At 48.6% G+C, this 20,034-nt stretch overlaps 1 long non-coding RNA gene across 1 annotated transcript in view; it reads left to right on the forward strand.

Moving 5' to 3' along the window:
• Positions 1-1,304: 1,304 nt before the first annotated feature.
• Positions 1,305-20,034, forward strand: part of LOC133283054 (uncharacterized) — an 835,298-nt gene continuing 816,568 nt past the window's right edge. The window contains exon 1 of the long non-coding RNA XR_009747749.1: positions 1,305-1,380. This is a non-coding gene — a long non-coding RNA (uncharacterized LOC133283054). The remainder of the gene's footprint in view (positions 1,381-20,034) is intronic.

A 20,034-nucleotide genomic window follows, 5' to 3' on the forward strand; every position in this document is an offset into this window, starting at 1 on the left:
TCACCGCAGCAGCCTGAGCGTGGCTCCAGGTAGAGGAGCTGCACTGCTCCCCTCCCCTCCCCAGGGCCCGGGCTCGGGCAGCTCAGGGCAGCAGCCGGGGATCCCGGGTGGGAGCCGCTGCTCCTCACAGGGACCCACCCTGTCCTGCTGTTCCACAGCACCGCAGGGGAACAAGGCTGCACCCTGCGCTCTGGCCCAGGAACCAAACACGGGGAAGGCAGATGTGAACACAGACTGTTTATTTGACGTGGGGGACATAAAAAGTGGGAAGGTGAGCGAGGGAAGACTGCACCTTCGCAGCAAAGCGATACTAAAATGGTAGTAAAATCCCAAGATGACAACTGCAGTAGAAGAGAGCAGCAACAAGACAGCAACAACAGCCTAACAAGAAGAGAACAGCAGAACAACACTACCAAAACCAGAGCGTACCGAGGGCAGAGATGCACAACCATTCATCCAGCCTTGCCTGTGCAACTGTTCCAGGAGGAACAATTGGATACCCCCCGTTCCATCTCGGGCGCTGCCTCCCAGCAGGGTTTCTTGCCCCCATCAGTCCGGGCCCGCCTCCCACCGTCTCCCCGCACCTCGGGCCTTGCCTCGGCTCCACAACCGCTCCCACACGGCGCTGCCTCCGGCACAGCCACGTCTTCACACCGGATCCCCCACGGGCCTCCGAGCACAGATCGGAGCCGCACCCGGCCCTGACAGCGCCAGCTGTCACTCAGTCACTCAGTCAGTCAGTCACTCCCTCCCTCCCTCCCTCCCTCCCTCCCTCCCTCCCTCCCTCCCTCCCTCCCTCCCTCCCTCCCTCCCGCTGCGCCTCCCCAGGACTTGGCTGCGCCTTGAGAGCGGCGATCTCGAAGCGCTTCCCGCCGCGCCGCGCTCGCACCACGGCCCCCTCAGGGAGGGGGATCCCGGCCGTGCGGGCTAAAATGGCCGCGGTCGCGGCTGCCACACAAGTGGGCGGGTGGGCGGGCAGCTGCGCTCCGAGCCGCCCCGCGCTGTTTGTCCATTGGCCCGGAGCGCTGAGCGCTGTGCTGTCATTGGCTGACTCCTCCGTGTCCGTCCCTGCGCATTGCCCGCCTCCCGTTCGCTTGGCAAAGTCCCTCCGGAGGGAAAGAGCGCGCTGTGGCCGGGGCCGGCGTCCCCTGGGCCGAGCGAGGCGGGAGCTCTCCGGCGGTGCGGGCCGCGGGAGCGGGTGTTGCGCTGTGGCCGGAGCGGAGGGGGGCGGGTGTCGGGTGTCGGGTGTCGGGTGTCGGGTGTCGGGTGTCGGGTGTCGGGTGTCGGGTGTCGGGTGTCGGTGCGAGGGAGCGGGGCCGTGTCCGTGCGGGAACGGCGGAGCCGGGGTTGGCCGGGCAGGAGCTCGGGCGTGTATGGAAGGTAAGTGCAGCGGGGAGGATGTCGTGGGGGGTGCTGGCCGGGTGCGGGGTCAGAGGCGTGAGGTGGTTTCGGGGCAAGGGGACGAGAGGTTTGTGTGAGGATGTGCCGTGGTTCCGTGGGTCGGGCGATCTCGGAGCAGGAGTCAATGGTGCGTGCGGAGGGGCAGGGGTAGGGCAGGCCCAGGGGTGAGGGGCGGGGGGGCGGCTGCATGGGCGGTGAGGCCCGGGGGAGGTGGGGGTGTTCCATGGGGAATTGCAGGGGTTGCCCGGGGAGGGGGGGCGGAGCGGGGTTCCCGGGGTGCTGCAGGTTCCCGGAGCGCCCCTGGAGGGGTTCGCTGGGGCTGCCGCAGAGCCGCAGCGCTCCCAGCTCTGCTCTTTGGGAGGTTCAGTGTTGCTGGTGAGGGGCTTCCCGTCAAGGTTGTGACCTGAATCGAGGTTTCGGTGTGGCCTTGAAACTGGATCAGAGCTCTCGTAAGCAGAGTGGCAGCTCATGCGTACGAGCAAGGGTTGTGCTCAGCAGCAAGCCCTTGGAGGTGATTTGGCCCTTGCCACGGAGCTTTGTAGCTCGAGAGATTTGCGCGTGTTGGATCTGTGCAAAAGTAAGGAACTTCTACCTTCTGTCCAATCTCAACTTCCCCTGTTTAAGTTTTAAGCCGTTACCCCTTGTCCTATCACTCCAGTCCCTAGTGAAGAGTCCCCCTCCAGCATCCTTGTAGGCCCCCTGGAGACTGGAGGCTCCCTTGTAGACTGGAAAGACAGCTCAATCTAGACTTGTTTCCAGGGAATGAAATGGCTTTATTAACCTTTGTATTTCTAAACTGCAGGCATGAGTACTAGTGATGGTAATACCCTAGTTTTCTGTTGCTGGGCTGGGAAGCAACCAAATGGTCGTATTCTCTGGACACAGTTTTGAGGTTAATGTTCTTGGTTTCCCAAAGGAAAATGTAATGATGCTGAGAGTCACTTTTGCAATGTAAAGAAAAAGGGGTGTGTGTGTGTGAGAGAGACAGAGAGCAAGACTGAGATGGGGTTTACAGGAAACAATACATGGTCAAGAAGTTTGTTTCCTTCTGTGTGCATTTGCCAGGGGGGATGTTTCCTCATCCCCTTTGGCACTCTCCCCTGAAAGGGAGTTCAATGGCCCTGGGAGTGCCCATCACCTCCTTTGTGAGCATGTGAGGGCTGTGGAAGACCAAACAATGCTGACACTGGATGAAGAAACTTCTGGTGAAGTCCTATTTGAAATGAGGCACTGAGTGTTAAGATACAAGGTGCTGAAGGTATAAGGCTTACAGAAAAAGGGTTGTCTGCAATTTTGAGTTGCAGGCAGAAACTTGTTGGAGTGCCCAAGAATTGTTAGCTGTATTTTAAGCTACCTGCATGAGGCTGGGGTACTTAACGGTCAGATTTAAAATCAACTAAAATTGATACAGGGGTTTAGAGCTCTCCAAAAACTTCCTGGAACTTTTTAAGGTGTGGAAGATTCCCGTAGGAGCACTGTGCTTTCATCTGCAGCAGCTCATTTGGCTGGGCTGGGCTGGGCTTTGACCTCTGCTGCTATGGTTCAGAAAAAAAACTTCCTTAAATATGGATTTGTCAGAGGGACACTTGTCCCTTTCCTTCAAATCTTTCTTCTCTAAATCTTGTCCATTGAAAAGGATTATAATTCATAAATAACATTACAAGAGCTCTTGAGGCTTGCCTTTTCTGGGTAGGACTTGGGAGTCCCTGCTAAATAAGGGCAGAAGAAAGCAAAGTTAGTTTAAAGGTAAGCTCAGGCTGGACCTTGTGTTTGGCTGCACTGGTGTTCTGTGGGACAAGCCCCGCAGGCTGGGCCTGCAGCTGCAGCAGCTCTCCAGGTTCTTGCTTGCAGTGGTCAGTGCAGTTCAGACTCACCTTGTCCAGTGTCCCCCTGCTCTGTGTGAAGAGCAGCTTTGGAGAGTGGGAGCTGCTTTTTCTTTCCTGTTACAAGGTGAGCCACAGTTTTGCTTCCTTTGCTGATACTTGTGTTGCCAAAGCAGGCCCAGTCTTCACCTGTCCTTGTTTGTGTGTCAGAGGTGCTCTTCTGACATCCCTCTCTTGCTGTTGGGTTGCAGAGGCTTGGCATGGGATGGGGACTGCATTTTGGCAGGTGCTGTGGATGTGCAGGTGAGATGCAATCTTTCCAAAAAGCTCTCTCAACAGAAGAGAGTGGCACTAAGAGAGCAGAAGGTGAGGTTCTGCGAAGAGCAGATGGTGGCCCAGGCTTTGAAGTCTTAGTGGTGGACGTTTAGCAGGCCAAGTGACAGACAGTGTTCTTTGTTAGAGGTACTGCTGCGGACCCTCAGTCATGGCAGGCTCTGAGCAGGGGCAGGAGAGGGCTTAGGCAGGGGCCATTGGTACCAGATCATTTCAGGGAGGAACCTGCAGCTGGGTAATACACCCGAGTGTGATGCACTCTGAGTGTGGTGAGTGTATCAGAGTTCAAAGGGTTTAATGTAGCTGCTAAGCAGCTTGGGAGAGAAGATGATAGTCCCACATGCCTTTAGCTCCTTTAGGGTGTGTGTTCCTCTAAGACTACTTAAAGATCAGCTTTGCCCCTGCTTTTACTTCTGTTTCAGACTCTGATTTTGTTACTGAAACTTTATTTGCAGAGAAGAAGGTAGTTCAAATGAACTTTACGAATCCACTGCTGATCAGATGAGTGGCCTTCCAACAAGCTGTAGAGAACTTAATGGCCTTTTCAAAACAAAGGAGGGCAAGCTTGAGTAGAGCTGGATTGAGGGCCCTGCAGTTCAGAAGCCTCAGTTCCGAGTGGCAGAGCCAGGAGAAGGGTGATGGGGGCTTCTGTTCAGTTGGAGACAGAAGGCAGTTTAGTTTAATTTCTTTTATTTCTTAGGATGAGAATGTGTTGAATTTTTCTTGCTTGCTAAATCAATAGAATCTCTCCTGATACTGCTGAGACCACAGTTCTGCTATTGCGCTGGAGGCAGCTTGCTTCAGAGCTGGGCTCTGATTTTCTAACTGTGTCCTGTGTGAGTCCAGCAGCTGTGGGATCCCAACACCTTTGCTTCCCTAGATTGGTCTGAGCTTTTGTCAGTGACTGGTGATGTGTTTGCCCACAGTCATTGGTTTTTTTTGCACTGGCATTAGTACAGCTATAAAATAAAGAGCCATTCATTACATTCGTAGTGCGAAGGAGCAAAGTGAAGGCTTGGCAAGGAGTGGCAGTGACTTTGGTCTCCTCTTTGTGTGCATCGTGGTGCTGCTGGGACCAGTGGAGAGATTATAGGGGGCTTGTTCAAAACATCTTTTCAGCTTCAACTCTGAAGGCTGCAATGTGGCAGGGACCCTGCAGTGTGCTGCAGAGCAGCCGCAGCACTGTTACAACCTTAGATTTCTTGTTTATTCATTTATTTAGTTACTAGTGTCTGTGTTTGATCCAGAAGTCTCATTGTTCTGCCTGCCTGCAGGCAGTTGAGGGGACTGGTGGTTCTGGCAGGCGTGGAGTAGGCTGCTGGAGACAGGGCTGTCTAGAAGTGGGCAGTGGGGAGGGAAGTGTTCTTGTCTGCAGCAAGTCCCCTGCTGCTTAGGTTGGAGGGGCTGCTGCCCCTATGGAAGGGTGCACCAAGTCCCCCCAGGCAGCTCAGGTGTTGCTTTGCCACAGAGGGGCCTGAGATGGGCTGGTGAGGCTGCCCTGGCTGTTCTGTGGTGCAGGGTCTGTGCTGGCTCTGCGTTGTGCCATGGCAGTCACAGGGGTGTTTCACACTGGTTCACTTTCTGACCGCATCTGTATTGGTTTGGTTTTGGGCGGTGAATGAAACTGTGCTTTTCTTATGGTCTTATTACTTATGGTAATAATTACTTATGGTTTATTACTTTTTCAAGTTCCCTTAGCTGTTTTCATCAGCAAATGTCATCTTTTGTCATGTGGACACCAGATTTAATTGCTGAAAGGCCAAGTCTCCATTGTGCTTGTATTATTTAGTATTTTCCTTGCGTTAATCTGATGATACATTCTGAAATTGAGTTTCCCCTTTTCCCTCCCTCCCCCCCAATATTTGTCATCCTCTCTGTGTAGTTAGTTGGCCTTAACTCAGGAGTAAGAAGGAGGCAGGGTTGGAATTGTTTTGAAAGCTATAGATGAGTTTTTGTCTGCCCTGTGGAAGGGCATCACCTGCTTAGTGCTGTAGTGCAGTACTGGTTAATTTCAATCAATGGAGCTACAGCATTTTGCAAAGTGATGGATACAGGTATTTTCAAGTCCTCATTTCAGGAGGCCACTTAGTTTTACCAAAGTCATTTGGACATATTCATAGATGTGAGGTTTTCTCTACTTCACCAATTCAGAATGAAATTAATTGTGCTGAAACACTGGACTGAATTTAAATTTTAGAGTAATTCTTGTGCCTCTTCCTTCATTGATGCATCTGTTAAAACTGTATGGTTTTGTTCTCTTGAATTTGTTTGGGGTTCTGTGTTGGGTTTTTTCCCTCCCAGAAAGAGGCATAAGGTCACGGTTACTCACTATTTCATTAGAATTAGCTTTTTTCAGGGACTGTGACCTTACCTTGTTGAAGCCACTTTGGCAGCTTTTTACCCGTACGGAAAACAACTTGTGTCATGACATGGCCAAGCCTGGGATTCTTCTTCCTCTTTGTCGTGCACTTGCAGAACTCTTCCTTATTACAGAAAACAGAGTTAGTGTAAGCAGTTCCTGTACTTGCATCCCTCCTCTCCCCAGTGCCCAGAATGATACATAGTTCAGTGTTAAATTAAAAGCAGTTTTCCTTTACCTTGGCAAAGTTCATCAGAGCTTTAGAACCATTAAATGCTTCAGAAACATTACAAACTTTCTCTTGCGGAGTCTGGCAGCAAATTCTACTAGAGGGGCCATGCTGTTGCCATATCCATTGTGGAGCCTTATATAATAGTCATGACTCCTCCTTATGCACTTCAGGCAGCAAGCCCTAAAGCCACTCTTTATTCTGAGAGGAATGCTGCTTTAATAATTAATTTAAAGGTATTTAAATGTGCTTTTCCTTGAGTTGGTTTTGCACACTACGTAGGAATAGTCTGTAAGGAACTGATTTCTGTGTTCACAAACTGTGTTCTAGTCAGGGAGAGTCTTCTGTGTAGTTCAGATACCTTTGGTTCATGGGGACTACTGTAATGATCAGCATTTTAATGATAATTAGTTGGATGATATCTTTACTTGAAGTGCTGGTGTTCACTGAAGGCTTTGTTGCAGGAGCTTGGATCTCTACAAGAGTATTTGCTTGCCTTGAATACTGAAGATCAACTTCATGCTGCACAGCACAGGTCATAAGATTGCACAACCTCAGTGATGTGTGGTTTTGCAATATCTTTCTGACAGGCAGAGATAATGAATGGTTTCTGAGTGCCCAGTGGAGTTGTATAAAGTAGAGATAAATGTACTTTGACTTCCCAGTACGCTGAAAGGCTTCCAAAATACGTGAATGAACTACGCGCAAATGTTCTCCTTTGATAGTCAGCTGATGTGCCACAAAGTGGCTGTTGGGTGTCATCTGGTTTACCAAAGTGACCTCTCAAGTGCCAAAAGGTGGGAATGGGGATGGGGGCTGGTCTTTCAGTAGCTGGAAATGCAGTTGCCTTGCTGGAACTGCCTGGGTACATGACAATTGTTGCACTACTAACTTAGGTTGGAGGGGCTGCTGCCCCTATGGAAGGGTGCACCAAGTCCCCCCGGGCAGCTCAGGTGTTGCTTTGCCTGGGAATCGAAGGAGCTGGGAATCGAATTTTCTGTTGTTTTTTCCTGTTATTCTACTGTCTGCTAAAATAACTCCTGCCTCCTGAGGTACACAGCAGGAGCAGAACACCACACAGAGGAGTGGGAAGGTTTCATCAGCACTGTGAGGTCCCTGAAAGAAAGATACTGCATTCTGTCATTCCAGTGGAATGGGCAGACGAGGGCATTTGAACGTGTTGTTGTGGGACTGTGAGCACAGTCTAGTGGGGATTGGATGGAGCAGCCCTGAGGAGAAGGACTTGGGGTTTTGGGTGACGAGAATCTCCCCGTGACCTGGCTTGAGTCTGCGCTTGAGCCCAGAACCCCCCTGTGTGCTGGGCTGCATCCCCCCCCAGGGCGTGAGGAGCAGGTCAAGGGAGATCTCAGGCACAAGTTCTTCCCTGTGAGGGTGGTAAGGCCTTCAGCATTGGTGTTCAATAAACTGTGGCAATCAGCACCTCGTGAAGATGCCAGCACATCGCTAATTTTTGTGGTGTGGCAGGGATGAGTTCCTTGTCTCTTGGCTTTGCTGCATGATTAACTTTGGTTTTGAACAGTTCTGTGAAGGGCAATCCCCAAAGAGAGTGGCTGCAGCAAGGCTTTCCTAGTGAAATGCCTGGCGTCAAGGAACTGGTTCATCATGAGCAGTTTTGCGAGAATATCATAGAATCATAGAGTGGTTTGGGTTGGAAGGGCCCTTAAGGCTCATACAGCTGCAACCCCCTGCTATGGGCAGGGACACCTTCCAGTAGAGCAGGTTGCTCCGAGCCCTGTCCAACCTGCCCTTGGTCTCCTCGAATTTGTGAATCTCCTGAAGTCTCTGTTGTTTGAGGAATGGGTGGAATAACCAGCATTTCCCATTTTAATTTTCCAGCTGTATAGCAAGGCTGTGCATATGCCGGGGGTCACCTGCGTGTTCTTTCCCCACTGCTCAGTGGAAACTTCCTTTTGGATGGCCAGGACGCCTCAGGTGGAGGAGGAAGGTAGATTGAAAGGTACCATTGTCACATGGTGGCAGGGGGTTTGAACTGGATGAGCTTTAGGGTCCCTTTCAACCCAAAGCAGTCTTTGATTCCATGATCTGTGTGCTGTGGATTTCTTACATCAGATGTCCCTGGGGAGCAGATTTAAACCTCTGCACTCAGCTTAATGTTCTTGGAATTTGTTTGTGTCTTTCTCTGCTGTTAGTTGATGCTCTGAGGCTGAGGAGGCTGCTACAAGCACACAGTTCATGGAATTGAGAGCCATTGCTGCATGGAGGCCACAGCAAGCCTGGCCTGTGCCAGCAAATGTGTCTTTTGCTGAGGTCAACTCTGATGCAGTTCTACTGTGGGACAGGGGCTCTGTTCCACTCTGTCCCTGTGCTGTTCCTGAAGCCTGGGGCAGTGTTACTTGTGTGCCCCTTTAATTTGCAAGTCGGTGGAGGATGGGTTTGAAAGGGAGCAGGTTGCTCCCCCTTCCTGCCTGGACTCCTCCTCTTCCAAGAGCTGCTGGAGCCCATGGGTGTGGGATGGTCGGATGTGAGCTGGGTGGGTGGGCTCTACATCTGGGAGACTGAGGAGGTGCCACCTTCCCTAGAGCTGAGTCCTGTGTCAGACTGGCTGGGAAGCAGTGGAAGGAGGAACTGGGGAGGCAGGAGACACACACCTCTCTGTGTACTGCTCTGCAATTCCCACTTGGTAGAGGTTTGGTTCCCCCTGGAGATCACTGTCTGAGGTTGCGTGTGGCTCCTGGTGCTCTAGAGAACGTGGGCTGGCCCATCTTGTGCAAAGCCACCAAGGTGCAAAGCCAAATGAGTATCTTTGGTTTGAAATTGGACTGTTTTTCTTACTCCAGGTACCTTCATCGCCACCAATTCAGTTGCAATCTCAGTGAGTGAAAAGTGATGACTTGGTAACTGTTGCCTTCCTAAAGCAGTCTCTAATAGATGACTTTCCATTCTAGTCAGTAAAGTGACCCCTCTTCTTAGGGGGACAACTTTCTTATTTCTCTAAAGGCAATGAGCTCTGCCTGGATGGGAGTGGTGAGCAGCTCCAGCGGTGCTTACTGGGCTGCCAAGGGAGGGTTTTGCCAGGCTGGGAGAGCGCAGGATGGGGTTGGTGAGAGACACTCAGCAAAACCAAAAGCAGCGACGTGAAAGTGCGCTGTGAGTGGGAGAACGTGGAGGTTATTCTTTGAGCTCTTTTGTCTTGCCAGCTAATTCATACGATGGGGCTTGCGCTTCCTCTCGTATTCACGCCTTCCCCAGGGACCTGGTTGCCAGAAATACCCCTTCCATCCCGAAGCCTGAGTGTGCATGCAAACCCAGCCAAATTCCTCCTTGTCCTGGGTTCAGCAGTAGCAGTCATGTTTCTTCTTCTTGGTAGCTGGTGCAGTGCAGTGTTTTGACTTTCGGCCTGGGAACAGAGCTGATAGCGATGTTTTGGTTTGGCCAAGGACTTTGTGAGCCTCATGCTCTGCCAGGGAGGAAGGGAAGCCAGGAGGAAGCAGAGACAGGACACCTGACCCAAACTGACCAAAGAGGTATTCCATACCACAGCCCGTCATGCCCAGGATGTAACTGGGAGTTAGCTGGAAGGGCTGGGAGACTGCAGGGTTGGAAGAGGGTCGGTGCTTGGTCGGGCTTGGGGGGCGAGTTATCGGTTGGCTGGTGGTGAGGTGGTGTATTCTCTTCCCTTGTTATTTCCTGTATCATTATTATCATTGGTGGTAGCAGTAGTGATCTGTGTTATACCTTAGTTACTAAACTGTTCTTATCTCAGCCCATGGGAGTTGTGTTCTTTTTGATTCTCCTCTCCATCCCTCTGGGAGTAGGGGGAGGGAAAGAAGGGGGGGAGTGAGTGAACGAGTTACCTGACTGGGTTTAAACCACGACACTCCTGAATCCCACTTTTCCTATTTCATAGTCTTCAAGTTTTAACAATGGAAATACTTCATGAGGATATTGAAATGGCAGCATTAGTGCAGAAGGACAGCAGAATTTTGGAGAAGCTGTGTCCCATGTTGGTGTTAGATGTAAGCATTAGACACTGGTCATCCTGTGAAGTTTGCATTCTGAAATGTTAACCGGGGCTCTTGATGGGCTTTCATCACATCCTGGCTTGAACGAACACAGCAAATAGCAGGTTTAGTGTGTAAGTTTTTGCTGCTTTTCTTCAGAGCAATTTAATGGCTGGGAAGGAAAATGTACTGCTTGTGTCTTTTGTCTTCCTTTTTTTTTTTCATGTATCAGGTAGCAGTGGTGCATTTACTTCTGCAGTGGTGGCTGGACTGGTAGGGAGAGGCTTGCCGTGCATTTTGTCCCTCTGTCCCTACACAGCAGGTACATCATAAACAGCAAATAGAAAGCGATAGCGTTGTCGGAGCGTGGAATTTTGCTCCTGATATTGCACTGCAGACCATTTAACACTGCTCCCCTTCAAAATGACCACTCGGTACTTCTTAGCAGTAGCAGCAGCCTGTCTCTGGAGTAGGGGGCTGAGCACGGTCCAAGTCTTAAAATGTTCATAGAAAATGCTGATTGCAGATACACTAATAATATCTACAGCTGTCACAGCATATGCTGCCTTTTTTTCTATCTAGGTTTTGTCAATAATGCTGTATTCCTCTAAGAGAGAGATCAGTTCCCTGGCTGAATGTGAGCATACTGAACTGGAAGAAAGGGAACAAGATCAAGATGTGGAGCCACCCATTGTTGGTTCTGTAGATCTAGAGCAGAACAAACTTGATCCTCTGGAGGGTTTGGATGAAGCCACCAAAATATGCTTCTTGGTACTTAATTTTACCTCCTTTGACATTTCTTTGAATTTGCTGGTTGCATAAAATATTTGGTAGTCTCTATGGCTGTTTTTCTTGTAAGTTCACAAAGTATGGGTCTATGATTTCAGTGTATTGTTATGTGAAGGTAATAAATTATATCTGCAGTCATGGACACTACAAGATTGTTGATGCAGGAGTCACGGAGAACACAGAGACGATCAATGTGATCAGGCAATTGCCAAATTTATTACAAAGCCTTAACTCCTTATATACTATTTCTTGCAGGCACTTACAGTGATTTGGCATATTATGATATGATACCCGTCTTGAAGACCTTTAGTGACTAACATATAATTGGTTAAGCACAGGTGTGAGAACTTGACCTCGAAAGCTTGCCAGCAGTCCACAGTTCTCAGTAACTCAGTGAATTCCAGCTTCTTATCTTGCTTGCTTAATCTTCTTCGGGCCTCTCATGGCCTTGCTGTATCTTTCAGGATTATTCAGAGTTTATGTACGAATTATGCATTCTCCCATGAGAACACTGCCTCCACATCTCCCCCTTTTTGTTTTATATATATTTTGGGTGACCCTACTTGAGCAGGGGATTTGGGCTAGATCATATCTCCAATATATGCTGACTACAGGCTGCTGGGCCTGCCCCTTTTTTCTGCTGTATGGCTCTCTGATAACAGGGGAGGCCATCCTTCACATCAAGGTCTGGCATGGCATATGTCCCCACTGCTCCACGCCTGCCAGGTTGCAGCCAACAGCGGAGCTAAAGGTTCTTCTTGGTGGCAAACACAGAGGCCATCCCAGTCTTGCTCTTGACTGTGGTAGCAGGCATTTGGTCAGCCTCAATCCTTGCACCTTGTTGTCAATGCAGAGTTTCACCTCCTTCATTGTCGTGGTTTAAACCCAGTCAGGTAATTCGTTCACTCACCTCCCCCCCCTTTCTTGCCCTCCCCCTGCTCTCGGAGGGACGGAGAGGAGAATCAAAAGAATGCAACTCCCACGGGTTGAGATAAGAACAGTTTAGTAACTAAGGTATAACACAAATCACTACTGCTACCACCAATGATAATAATGATAAAGGAAATAACAAGGGAAGAGAATACAACACCTCAGCACCAGCCGACCGATAACTTGCCCCCCCAGCCCCGACCAAGCACCGACCGATACCTCCTCCAACCCTGCAGTCTCCCAGCCCTTCCGGCTAACTCCCAGTTACCTCCTGGGCATGACGTGCTGTGGTATGGAATACCTCTTTGGTCAGTTTGGGTCAGGTGTCCTGTCTCTGCTTCCTCCTGCCTTCCCCTCCTCCCTGGCAGAGCATGAGGCTCACAAAGTCCTTGGCCAAACGAAAACATCGCTATCAGTTCTGTTCCCGAGCTGAAAGGCAAAACACTGCACTACACCAGCTACCAAGAAGGAGAAAAATGACTGCTACTGCTGAACCCAGGACATTCATCCAGTACCAAGTCGCTACTACAGCAAGGCACACACAAATTTACATTAACAGAGTAACTATTACAGAGTGCAGCAGCAGTTGAAGATGCTGATGGCAGCGAGGGACTAGCCAAAGAAATTTCTCACCAGTGGAATTCCCCCACCCTCTTAATTTATTCCATCACCTGCTTTATAACACTACCAGTGTGTTAGAATCTTTCTAGCTTTTGCCTTAGCATTTTCTAGCAGCTACTGCAAATTTGCATACTTTAACATCTCTTTTACAAGTGACAAATCTATATAATACAAGGTGTGGTTTCTTATTAGAGACTGGCTAGTAAATACAGGTGGTTTTATACACAAAATCACAGCCTCTAATAATAGCTACTCTATAAGCACACACACATATTCAAGCAGTTACTTTTCATTAGCCCCCAAATGATGTTTTGCAATCATTAGATTTTCTCTTCCTCTATCTCATTCTGCTTGGGGTATTCATGGTCAGCTCCTGTAGCTGATGCATCAGGTTTTTCCATTTGTCTGTCCAGCTCATGGCAAGGCTTGACAAACTTTGCAGGCAGTTGTCATGGACCTGTAGGCAGGAAAACACAAATATACCCCCTCCCCCAGGTTTTCCGTTCTTGAGAAGCAGACAGGTTAGACTGCACGTTGTTAACCGGCGAGGAGTTTGCTGCATCATTGCCTTTGGTTTTGTTTTTGTTTTTTTGATCCAAAGTTGCTCACCCTACAAACACCGACCTGCTCGGCAGCAGTTACAGCTGCCTGCCTGCTTCAGCAGCAACCATAAATACCTGCTGGCAACCGCGCTTTTGCATTAACCCTTTCATGCCCGAAATGTTAAACTGCTCCCCGTTAAAAACTTTTACATGAACCAAACACCAAAAAAACACACAGAACACGGTCTGCCCTTAACATACGCACACACACACTTGTGGGATCCCACAAGCACACTCCACACAACTACAATATTGGAAGCACAAAATCCAGCCAATCATTACTCCCACTACAGTCCCACGTGCAGAACGTGGCACAAGGACCCTGTGGAGACTAACAGGAAACCAGCTCCGAGAAGCATCATTGCAGTGCGAGGTGGCAGGCTCAACCTTAGCGGGCGTCCCTGCAGAGGCTCTGCGTCCCCCACATCGCATGAGGCTTGGGCTTTTATACTGACCAAAATGCACACTCATTCCGATACAGGTGGCCAGCCTGTGCTGGAAGAAGTGGCCAGCAGTATCTACAAAGGTCTCCAAGGGTCGACAGAAACCTGGACATACTTTTATTTACCAACTTCTAGTGCATGAGTATCACAGAGAGAGTGTATTAAATGAGTCACAGTATGCCCAATACCCCTGATAAGAACATATGAAAGACCTTCCCACCACCGAAAACGCATACAATATACCTGTATCCCGTGTTTGTCTCGCTGTAGGTTCGGGGGGGTGGGGGTGGTGGTGGTGGTGGTGGTGGTGGTGGTGGATGGTGGTTGTTTTTTGTTTGGTTTTTTTTGTTTGTTCGTTTGTTTTGGTTTTGTTTTTTCTTCTTTAACGTAAAAAAGATTGCTCTCTTCACTTTAAGAAGGGCTGAAACATCCATAAAACGGAAGTCCTAAGCTGAAATTTCAATTCATTCAATCACTGACAAGGGGGGTGTCCTGGGGCGGTGCTGACTCTTTCCAGGCTCTCACCCATCGAGCTGGGACCCACCGCAAACCGTAATCTATAATTATACACATATAACCTCAACCAGTTAGTTTTACTTCTGTGTTGCAGAATGGCTCCAAGAGCAAGGCCATGGATCCTTAGAGGCCTTGTGCGAGCAAAGCAAGGTGTGGACCTCACAGGTAACCGGATACCGGATGTGGGAGGAGAATGTGAAGGAAGCTGTGTAGAACTAACCAATACTGTTCTGACTCGTAGGCGTGGCTACACACCACGCGGATATAAGCGAAGTGCGCCACAAATAAAGTAGAAGTTTGCTTATCACCCATATTGGGTTGGCGTGTCTTGCTTCTCCTAACCGCTTACAAATGGTGCCCAAACAGGGACCATGGACTACAGGGCCCCGGCTACCGGGGACCCGGATTACAGGGCCCTGGTTAACGGGGACCCGGAATACAGGACCCCGGTTAGCGGGGACCTGGAATACAGGGCTCCGGTTAACAGGGATCCGGAATACAGGGCCCCGGTTAGCGAGGACCCGGAATACAGGGCCCCGGTTAGTGGGGACCCGGAATACAAGGCCCCGAGTATCAAGGACCTGGAACGGCAAGTGAGCGGTGCTGGCGGCAGCGGCCGGGCAGCGCGGGCAATGCTGTGGCAGTGCCTTGACGGACCCGGGTGCTTGGACTAACCGAAAGGAGTCCACCGCTGGGGTGAACCATACACTGCTGCGTCGGGAGGCCAATCCAGAGACCGAGGTTACAGGACGATCATTACTGGTGAATTTTCTGCAATGGGCATCTCTGCATATCCGGTGTTTACTACACAGCAGGGGGCTAAAGAGTGGGAAGCTCTTGATCTCAAAATAGTTAAGGAGGCCTGACAAGCAGTGACCACGTATGGGTTAAAATCCTCTTATACTCAAGCTGTATATGTTATGATTTTTCTTGCAATTGACAGGGGGAGCCCATACAGTTTCTCTGTGATAGTCATGTACTAGAAGTTGGTAAATATAAGTATGTCCAGGTTTCTATCAACCCTTGGAGACCTTTGTAGATACTGCTGGCCACTTCTTCCAGCACAGGCTGGCCACCTGTGTCGGAATGAGTGTGCATTTTGGTCAGTATAAAAGCCCAAGCCTCATACGATGTGGGGGAGGCAGAGCCTCTGCGGGGACGCCCACCAAGGTTGAGCCTGCCACCTCGCACTGCAATGATGCTTCTCGGAGCTGGTTTCTGTTAGTCTCCACAGGGTTCTTGTGCCACATTCTGTACGTGGAACTGTAGTGGGAGTAATGATTGTCTGGATTTTGTGCTTCAAATATTGTAGTTGTGTGGCGTGTGCTTGTGGGATCCCATAAGCGTGTGTGTGTGCGCGTTTGTTGAGGGTAGACGGTGTTCTGTGTATTTTTCTTGTTGTTGGGTTCATGTAAAAGCTTTCAACGGGTAGCTGTTTAACATTTTGGGCATGAAAGGGTTAATGCAAAAGTGCGGTTGCCGGTGGGTATTTATGGTTGCTGCTGAAGCAGGCAGGCCGCTATAGTTGCTGCCCAGCAGGACGGCTTTCGCAAAAAAAAAAAAAAAGGGGGGGGGGGGGAGCAGAGAGTAATGATGCTGCATTTAACCTGTCTAACCTGTCTACTTCTGAAGAACTGATAACCTGGGGGAGGGGGTATATTTGTGTCCTCCTGCCTGCAAAGTTTGTCAAGCCTTGCCATGAGCTGGACAGACGAATGGAAAAACCTGATGCCTCAGCTAAAGGAGCTGACCGTGAATACCCCAAGCAGAATGAGATAGAGGAAGAGAAAGAACGAATAACTGCAAAACATCACTTGGGGGCAAATGAAAAGTAACATCCTGCCTATGTGTGCTTGTAAAGTAGCTATTATTAGAGGTTGTTATTTTGTGTATAAAACCACCTGTATTTACTAGCCAGTCGCTAATAAGAAACTGCATTTTGTATTGTATAGATTTGTCACTTGTAAAAGAGATATTAGAGTATGCAAATTTGCAGTAGCTGCTAGAAAAATGCTAAGGCAAAAGCTAGAAAGATTCTAATACAATGGTACTGTTATAAAGCAGGTAATGGAACAAATTAAGAGGGTGGGAGAATTCCAGTGGTAAGAAATTTCTTTGGCTAGTCCCTCGCTACCATCAGCATCTTCAAAATGCTGCTGCACCCTGTAATAGTTACTCTGCTAATGTAAATGCGTGTGTGCCTTGCTGTAGTAGCAACTTGTTACTGGATAAAACAAAAGTGGGGAGATGTGGAGGCAGTGTTCTCACGGGGGAATGCATAATTGGTACATAAACTCTGAATAATCCTGAAAGATACAGCAAGGCCATGAGAGGCCCGAAGAAGCTTAAGCAAGCAAGATAAGAGGCGGGAATTCACCAAGTTAATGAGAACTGTGGACTGTTGGCAAGCTTCCAAGGTTGAGTTCTCACACCTGTGTTTAACCAATTACATGCTAGTCACTAAGGGTCTTCAAGGCACATATCCAGTCATAATATGCCAAATCACTGTAAGTGCTTCAGCCGGGGCCTTGGCTCAGCTAAACAGACTGAGTTGCTGAGTTGCTAAGCAGACAAATACTACATCGAAGGCAATTCCTGATTTGTTGTTTAATGTTGACTCTCTAAGACATGCAACACTACAGAACCTTTTGTTGTTGGAACAGGGACATGGATGTGAAGAGTTTGATGGAATGTGTTGTATGAATCTTTCTGGTCATTCTAATTCGATACATGCACAGCTGAAAACCCTGGCTCAGCTTACCCAGCAACTGCAAGTGAGCAATGACTTAGGGATAACTAAATGGTTGTCCTCATGGGGCATTACAGGTTGGCTTAAAACACTGCTATTTGAAGGACTGCGCTTATGTATCATTGCTATTTTAATCACTGTAGTTGTTAGACTTGCTTATAGTTGCGTGATGAAACAGGTGAACAGAACAACCCACACTGTTTTGCTTGCACAAAGAAAAAGTGGGGAATTGTTGCAGAATGGCTGCAAGAGCAAGGCCATGGATCCTTAGAGGCCTTGTGTGAGCAAGGCAAGGTGTAGGCCTCACAGGTAAGCGGATACCGGATGTGGGAGGAGAATGTGAAGGAAGCTGTGTAGAACTAACGAATACTGTTCTGACTAGTAGGCGTGGCTAAACACCATGTGGATATAAGCGAAGTGCACCACAAATAAAGTAGAAGTTTGCTTATCACCCATATTGGGTTGGCGTGTCTTGCTTCTCCTCGCCACTTACACTTCTGCAAGACCTTTCCAAATGCCGGTTTCCAAATCCTTATACTGGACCAGAACACCCAGAGTTTTAGTCATATAACCTGAACCTAATGCCTGACCATGTATTATGGCCGGGGGATCATTAAAGTCTCCTGTCAATCGCAAAAAATTCATAACATATACAGCTTTCTGTATCCTTGCTACCGGTGTAAGTCCTTCCCCCGTTTTTTGTTATTCCAACAGTTGTTTCAAAGTTTGATGTGTTCGTTCAATAATAGCTTGTCCTGTAGGAGAATAGTGTCAATAGTAACATGGGCATATTTCAATTTCCCGAAAGAGGGTACATGAGTCACATCCATTTGCCAAAGCTGAAGAGGCTGGAGGCCTCGAGGGTTGACTCCAAGGCCTATACCTGATGCTTGGCCTTGGCAATCGGGACAAGATTAGTGATTTTTGTCATGATGTGATCTAAGGCCTCATACTGAGCTTTTGATAGAACTCTTTTGTTCTGCCTTTGACTCACCCTTTAAAAGCGGCATGAGATCAGTCAGATCATCATTTGAGATTTGAGCTATTTTCGAATTTTCAGGGATGTTGACCGGAGGAGCATGCGTTTGCACCATGATCCCAATATTTCCAGTATAGTCAGCATCAATTACACTGGGTAATACAAAGATTCCTTTCCTTGATGTTGATGATTGTCCCAGTAGCAAAGCACATAACCCATGACCAAGGGGCCCATTTAATTTAGATGGAATACAATGAACAGAAGTATCAGTTATGGTAAAATCTATTGCTGTTGCCACGTCCACTCCGGCACTCCCTGTGGTGGCGGAGGGGATGCAGTCCAGACACCCTGATTTTGTGTTGTCGTGCGGGGTGGCATCGCACTCACATTCAAGTTTCCCAACAGGGTTCTGTCTTTTTTAAACTTTGAACAACATTCAATTGTCTTGTGGCCAAATTTGTCACATTTAATACATTTGTCTGCAAGACCAGTAACACCACCCTGAGGGGGTCGGGTTGCTGAACTAATTTTCTTTACAGTACACTGCTTTTTAAAATGTCCCATCCGTCCACAACTGTAACATCTCGTACCTTTAGGATCCCCACGATCACCCTGACCTTGTTGTGGCAGGGGTTTAACAGCAGCGGCAGTAGCCATGTATCCAGCCTTTTCCTCTGCTGTGCCCACTTCAGAACATGCATCCATCATTTCTTGAAGACCAGCAGATTTTGGCAAAACCTGCAAAATATGCTTACAAGCTGGGTTAGCATTTTCCATAGCCAGAGACATAAGCATCGATTCTTTAGCATTAGATGCCAGATCAATATTCTTTTCGATAGCCTCTGTCAATCTGTCAATAAATTGCATATGGGGCTCAGGAGGTCCCTGCTTTACTGATGTATATGAAGGATTAGGCTTTCCTGCTTCCGGCACAGCTTTCAGAGCAGCTAAAGCCAATTGCTGTGCTTGCTGTAAAACTTCAATTTTCATACAAGCTTGTACTCCATCAGGGTGAAATTGTCCCTTTCCCAATAACATTTCAGATGAAACACCGTGCAAAGGGCGATGAGGATTACACTCTGAATTCTCATCTGCAGCCCTTGCAGCAAGCTCCTCAAACCCACTTTTAAAATGCAGGAGCTGTGAAGGAGTTAATAAAATTGCAGCCACTCTGAGACAATCATTTGGAGTTAGAACATTACTAGAAAAGAAAGCAGACATCATTTGCTGGGTATATGAGGAAGACAACCCATACTAATTGCTCCCTTAATTTCTTTCACAGCTTTCCAGTCCATAGGAGTCCAGACAGACTGTCCCTGAGGATTTATAATAACAGGGAATGCAGTGGGAACATCTATCGGTAAAATAGTACCATCTATAATTGCATCCTGAATGCAGCCTCGCCATCTCATGGCACTCGGATTGGCTTTATTAGATGTAGGAGTCGGTGGTAACGGCACATCACACGGACTGATTTTATCTGGGTTTTCCGGTTTTTCTGTTTTTTCCGTTTTTTCTGGGGCTTGCTCCCTCTCCTCCCCCAACTTGTCCAGACGATCCCGCAAGTCCTGCAATTGCTTATCTAAGGATTTCGTCCATTGTCGCCAGTTCCACTCATTTTGCAGCTCCAGTGGGAGCGATGCAAGCGGTGGTTTATGTGGTGGAGGTGGGTATTTATTCGGAGTTACACTCTCCTCCTTAGGAGACTCCCACCCCAGCAAAAATTCTTGGGGACTAAGTTCAGGGGCAGTAGCAGCACGAAAAGGGTTAACATCAGTTTGTTTCATTTCTTCACTAGCCCCTACAGGCTCCCGAGTATCAACTGGAGCTACCGCCGATAAAGGCGTTGTCGACACAGGATAGGGGAAAGGCGCAGGGTCCTCAAACATTCGTACCTTACTGCGTGCTGGTTTTTGACCAGAATGTTTTATGCCTAAACAGACGACACTACCATGGCTGTAGCACCGGGTGCTGAATCTAATGTAGGTGCTGAGCCCTGTTGTTGTGAAGGCGAGTCAGAGAGAGCTGTAAAAACAGATTTTGCCGCCTGTTTGCGGCTAGAGTCCCTTTTAGTAGTAACCAGGGGGCAGCAAGAGACTTCGCCTCCTTAAACCCATAAGTAACTTGATCCCACAGTGAACGTATACATATACATGAACGTATTTTAGTTTGCCAAATTCAGGGATATGTGTGACATCTGTTTGCCATATTTGAAGTGATTGAATACTTCTGGGGTTAACCGACAACGTAGGACCCTTAGTGAGTTGTTGACAATCA

This window comes from Pezoporus flaviventris, unplaced genomic scaffold, assembly GCF_033815535.1.
Source record: "Pezoporus flaviventris isolate CSIRO_AGI_PZ_B2104156 unplaced genomic scaffold, CSIRO_AGI_Pfla_v1 ptg000151l, whole genome shotgun sequence".
In the NCBI taxonomy this organism is placed as follows: Eukaryota; Metazoa; Chordata; class Aves; order Psittaciformes; family Psittacidae; genus Pezoporus; species Pezoporus flaviventris.